Below are 5,633 nucleotides of genomic sequence, written 5' to 3' on the forward strand. Positions count from 1 at the left end.
GTACCACAAATGATGTCACATTTCAGGAAGACCAGCTAATATATTCCATGGACTCAAAGGGACTTCTCAGGATGAAACGTGTTTGACTTCTAGTTCCCAGGCTGGTCTTGATTCGGACTCAGATGAGGGGAAAACTCTAGCCTTGCAAATCGGTCTCTGCCGAACCCATTTTGATAGCACTTAATGTACTGGAGTTACTCGTTACCACATTTAGTAATATTGGTGAAATTTCTTCATTTCTCAAAACAAGTTTTGCTTACACCCTTTCAAAAGAATGTTACTGGTATGTGGGTAGGTTGTCTGGGGCCAGCTTCTTATCTAGAGACCAGATTCAAAAAGTCTGAGTTCATCGAAGTGACGGGCTGCACGCTCTTGCTTTGATTAATAAGCATGCATCGGTCTGGCTAAAGCACAGCGCTCCCCCCAACTAGGAACAATGCCACACACATCATTTCCTGCAGTAATGGAGTTGGAAGGCAATTATCTACTCACAAAACAGGCTGAAACAACAGTTCCTGATATTCTTCTGAAATACTTTAACTTCCCAAGGAATCCGGAAAAAATAATTCCATGAGACGGTGTTGTGAATGAAGGTGTGACAATTCAGTTTCCTTGACGGGAGCCCAGTGACCAGCAGAAATGAGTTCCTACCCACTTGGCGTTACTGAGAGGGGCTCTGGCCCAGTGAGCTGCTTATCTTTGCTCCAGGAACCCTGTACTTGTGTGGGGATGGCCTTGGACTATTTGTTGTCCATTTACGGGAACCATCCCAGAGAGGACCTGCAGTTCCTGGAACTACACTTGTTTAATGACATTGTTTCCTTTTGCTCCTAAAGAGAATTTGAGACAGTTGTTTCAGACTTTCTACATAAGAAATGTATATTCTCTAGAAAGAATCAGTGTAATACAATTTATGGTATTGTGAGAGCTTTCTCAACCCTTTGGTTCCTTTTTCTTGAATAGAGATTGGTGGTGATTATTGTTTGGTTGCTAAGTTGTGTCTGATTCTTTACAACCCCAGGGACTACGGTGTGCCAGGCTCCTCTGTCCTCTGCTATCTCCTGGAGTTGTCTCAAATTGATGTCCATTGAGTCAGGGATGCTATCTAACCCTCTCATCCTCTGCAGCCGCTTTCTCCTTTAATCTTTCCCAGCATCAGAGTCTTTACCAGTGAGTCAGCTCTTCACATCAGATGGCCAAAATACTGGAGCTTCAGCTTCAGCATCAGTCCTTCCAATGAGTAGTCAAGGTTGATTTCCTTTAGGATTGACTTGTTTGATCTCGTTGCAGTCCAAGGGACTCTCAAGAGTCTTCTCCAATACCACAGTTTGATTGATAAATACTCATAACAAGAGCTGTTTTCTCTGTGATCCTTAACCATGAAGGCATCGCCGATGTAGCCTAATGATATTCATGGCAAAAGTTAGCAATTAAGATGAATATTCAGACCATGCCTTCTGGAATTCTCATCTGAAAGAAACCTTTGCAACACATTACATCAGGGATACACACACAGGTTTTCTTCTTCATGTCCTGAGACAAAACTGGGCACAGTCATTTGGATGGTGATCCTGGATGATGCCAGTTGAGAGGTATTTGGACACTTCAGGGGGTTAACTGCCTTGAATTGCATCTGAATGTTTGTATTGACACACCTCGTTACTAAATAAAAGGTGTAATATACTGTGTGCAAGTATCCCCAGAGCGGCAGCAGAACGAAGAGAAACTTGAGCCGCTGATGACTCAGGGAAGTTGTAGAGGCTGTCTTCAGAAGTTTGTCACAGAAAGGTAGGCTATATTCAGTCTGGTTGGTTGGGTTTCCTAAGTATTCTCCCTGCCTGGAATATTAGGGATTTATTGAGTGTCTTTTCAAATTATTATTGTTGTTCAGTCTCTCGGTCGTGTCCAACTCTTTGCGACCCTGTGGACAGCAGCCCGCCAGGCTCCTCTGATGGGATTTCGTGGCAAAAAGGCTGGAGCAGGCTGCATTTCCTTCTCCAGGGGATCTTGCCGACCCAGGGGTTGAACCCGCACCTCCTGCACTTGCAGGCAGTTTCTTTACCACTAAGCAACCAGGGAAGTCCCCTTTCATTCAGATACATTGAGTCAAAAGTGTTTGACTTTTTTCTCTAAGGAAATATGTAACTTTTAAAAACACAGTGTGAAACCAGCATTTAAAATGTGTTTTTTTTTTTTTTTTCTGACCATATCAGAAATTGGTTGATTCTTTGGAAATAGTGGAAGTAGCTCACCTGAGACTTTCTTCCTTTAAAACATCCTTCCACTTTGCCTGACCTCACTTGGCTGGACGGTGTTGTTGGCAGCCTCCACCTGGCTCCCAGTGGTGCACGTGTCCACGCTGTGGACCTGTCTCCTTTGGACTCCTGAAAGCTCTGTTCAAGTCCAGAGACTGAAATTGAGAAACTCCAGGTGGAAATGGGTCAGTTGGTTTCATTAAAGAGGTAGCAGGTGACACTCAGAATGCCTAGCGAGGAGTGTGATGAAGCTAAGTGACGAGGGCTCATGCCCGGACGGGGTGGCCGGTGGGCGGCAGGCCGTGCGGTTCCGGGTCCTGGTGAGGTCGATCGGGCGGGTGGAAGAGGACTAGGCAAGGTCTTGGCACCCTGTCCCTCCCGTGGCGTCTGCTGGGCCAGGTCCAGTGGTCTTCGGCGCGGTTCAGGAGCTTATGGAGAACAGACTGTGTCTGGAGTCTTGAGTCAGTTGCCCTGGCGTTTGGCTCTCGTCTGTGTCAGAGGAGGCGTTCCTGTTCTCACTCCCAGGACTGGCTCAGCGCAACTATTAGGCCATTGTATAAATCCCAGTTACCTTCATCGTCTTTCTAACAACCAGCTGTGAGTAATCAACACATCGAAACACCTAAATCCTAACGGCTGCCATATACATTTAGGGATGGATGCCATTAATGTTTTCTAGTATCCCCCGTGATCTCCTTGGTAATGCAGCAGTTCCGTAAGGTAGATCACGGTTAAATTCCAGCTTGCGCCTTGTTTTCAGTTCACTGTTACCATGCTGGGTAAAGGAGCGGTTATGAATTTGCTTTTACCGTAATACCCTTTTAATAATTACTTCAAAATATAGAATGAAATGTTTCTAAAGCAAAAATCTATTTTGGGCTGGATCTGGGAGCTGCATCACTCACCCAGTCCACGTTTATTTAGTTCTTGCGGCTTACTTTGCGAAGAACAGAAGATGGGAGTGAAGTGTAACAGTGCTGCTGCTTATACAAACTTCCGGTGGAAAAACAAAAGCTACCTTACTCAAAGTGGTTGGAAAACAATTCAGAACTAAATTTTAGACCTCTTGGGTTGTGCATGAGGGAGAGACCACGGTGGGCTGACAGTTCGTTCCACCTTCCAAGGAGCCTTCATGGAAGAGGCAGGATGTAAAAGATGAGGGCAGTGTTTTTGGCCAGAAAAGAGAAGTGGGAAAAACATTGAGGAGCCTCTTCTGAACGCCAGACTCTTTAGACAGTAGCTTCATGTATGTAATGTCATTAATCCTGCCAAGTGGACATTTATATCCCTGTGTACACATGAGAGTATTAAGGATTAGAGAGATTACAAAGCTTGCTCAAGCTCCTGCAGCTAGGTTAGGGTTGCTAATAAATGGTGGTTAAGCTTATTGGCTCTGAATTCCTGGAAGTTTGGAATTTGTATCCCCTCTCCTCTAAACGACTGACTGTACGTAATGTCTTTGAACTTCAGTTTTTTTTTTTTTTCACCTGTAAACTGGGGGAAATAATAATAGCTGCCTCATAGATTTAGTGTGATGAGTAAACTAATGAGACCAAGAACTTAGCCGTTTCTGACATACGGTATCCACTGCATACATGTTTTAAAAATTCATATAGAGAGAATTGGAGTGAGATGCACACATACACCTTGTCTGTCTCTAAAGCCTGTCCCTTGCAGAGGGAGCAGATAGGAAATCCAGACAGAATCAGTGCAAGCAACATGTCTGCTGAAGAGAGGCGAAGCCCCCTCCTGCCTGAGCGGGGGTTGGGCTGGTGAAGGAGGGGGGTGATGGGGAAAGTGCTGGAAGCCGAGGCTGAGGGCCATCAGCCGCCGGGCAGAGGGTGGAGGCTGGGGGCCGCAGGGGCCCCAAATGCCAGGGAGCTCGAGGACGGGGAGAGAGTGGGCTTGGCACCATGGGGGACACAGGGGGGATCTGGCACGGGTCAGCACCGTGCACGGTTGGCAGCACTGGGGGGCTCCCGGTGCCACAGTCTCTGCTGGGGGACCCTGTCCCACTGCCGATGCCCCAGCCATGGCTGCCCCTCGAGGGACCCTGACCTCCCTCCCCTCCCTGACCTCCCTCCCCTCCCTGACCTCCCTCCTCTCCCTGACCTCCCTCCCCTCCCTGACCTCCCTCACCTACCAAAGCCATGGTCAGCTTTAACTAGAGATGATTCTGTCTTGATTAACAGAAAAAGTCCGCAGTGTTTTCTTCTACATAAATCACAAAACTGAAAGAATGAGGAAAGTGCAGTGTACCAGAGAGTCCATTAGGGTGTGCTTTTTTTGTCTTCAGCAAGCCTCACATACTGGTTTAATGCCAACCTATAATCTACAATTTAGTAAATGGACTACACTGTTCAAAAGACTTGACATTTCCAACGTTACATCCTTTTCCCCATTTTTTACGTTTTCACCAGGTATCCAGTTTGAATACAGTAATGCCCAACCTTCTTCCTTAGCAATATAGCTAAGTGGGTCCACCTCATAGGTCTTAAGATCATCTACAAAGGTTAATATCTGAAGATAAAAAGTAATCAGGCTGAGTATTTCCTGAGCAAATGCTTTGTTAATTAAACTAAGAGCTCTCATCTCGAGGCATAGCTGTTGCTAACATATTAAAGGAGCCCAAGTCTTGCAAATTATTAATAACTGTTGTATGTTTAGCCAGTGGCTGGGATGAAGACTTGTAAGAGGTGTAGTAACAGTGGTAATAAATGTTAGGAAAGACTGTATCATAATGATTAAGAATATGTGGTCCCCAAAGAGGGGTGGGGTTGGGCCTGACCTCCTCCTCCTCAGCTGGGTCAACTTTGCATGCTGTATCAATTATATTTTACAAAAAAAAAAAAAAACACCTTGCTTACCTATTCACATATTTATCTATCTGAGCCTGTCCTGTGAGGTGGACAGGTGTTAGTATTCTCATCTGATGTAAGAGCTGAGGTTCAAAGAGGCTTTAAGTAACTCAGCTGAAAATAACTAACCGGAAATCCAAGACTCAGAATCTGGAGCTTTTTCCTCTGCCTCGTTCGGCAGCACAGACCAAAAGCAAGACTTTTATGAATGTAGTGAGATCAGGTCCCTGACAGCAGTCGTTCCCAGGGCCCGTCCGCAGGTGGCGATAATGCATGATGGGGTTTCCTCGCTGTCATTCAGCTCTTGGGTTGGTGGTGAAGTAAGATAGTGAGGGGCCCCTCAGACAGAGTTAGACTTACCCAATGTAAAGCCCTGCTTGTTGCTCCCAGGTCACATCCTTCCTTTTTTGGTGTTCAGACAGTCTTACGAAATGATGACAGAACAGGGTTCTTTTGTTTTGTTTGTTAGCATCCCTACTTGATATAATGGAACTTCAGCAACACCGCACTGGTCCACAGC

This window comes from Ovis canadensis, chromosome 20 (assembly GCF_042477335.2).
Source record: "Ovis canadensis isolate MfBH-ARS-UI-01 breed Bighorn chromosome 20, ARS-UI_OviCan_v2, whole genome shotgun sequence".
Classification (NCBI taxonomy): domain Eukaryota; kingdom Metazoa; phylum Chordata; class Mammalia; order Artiodactyla; family Bovidae; genus Ovis; species Ovis canadensis.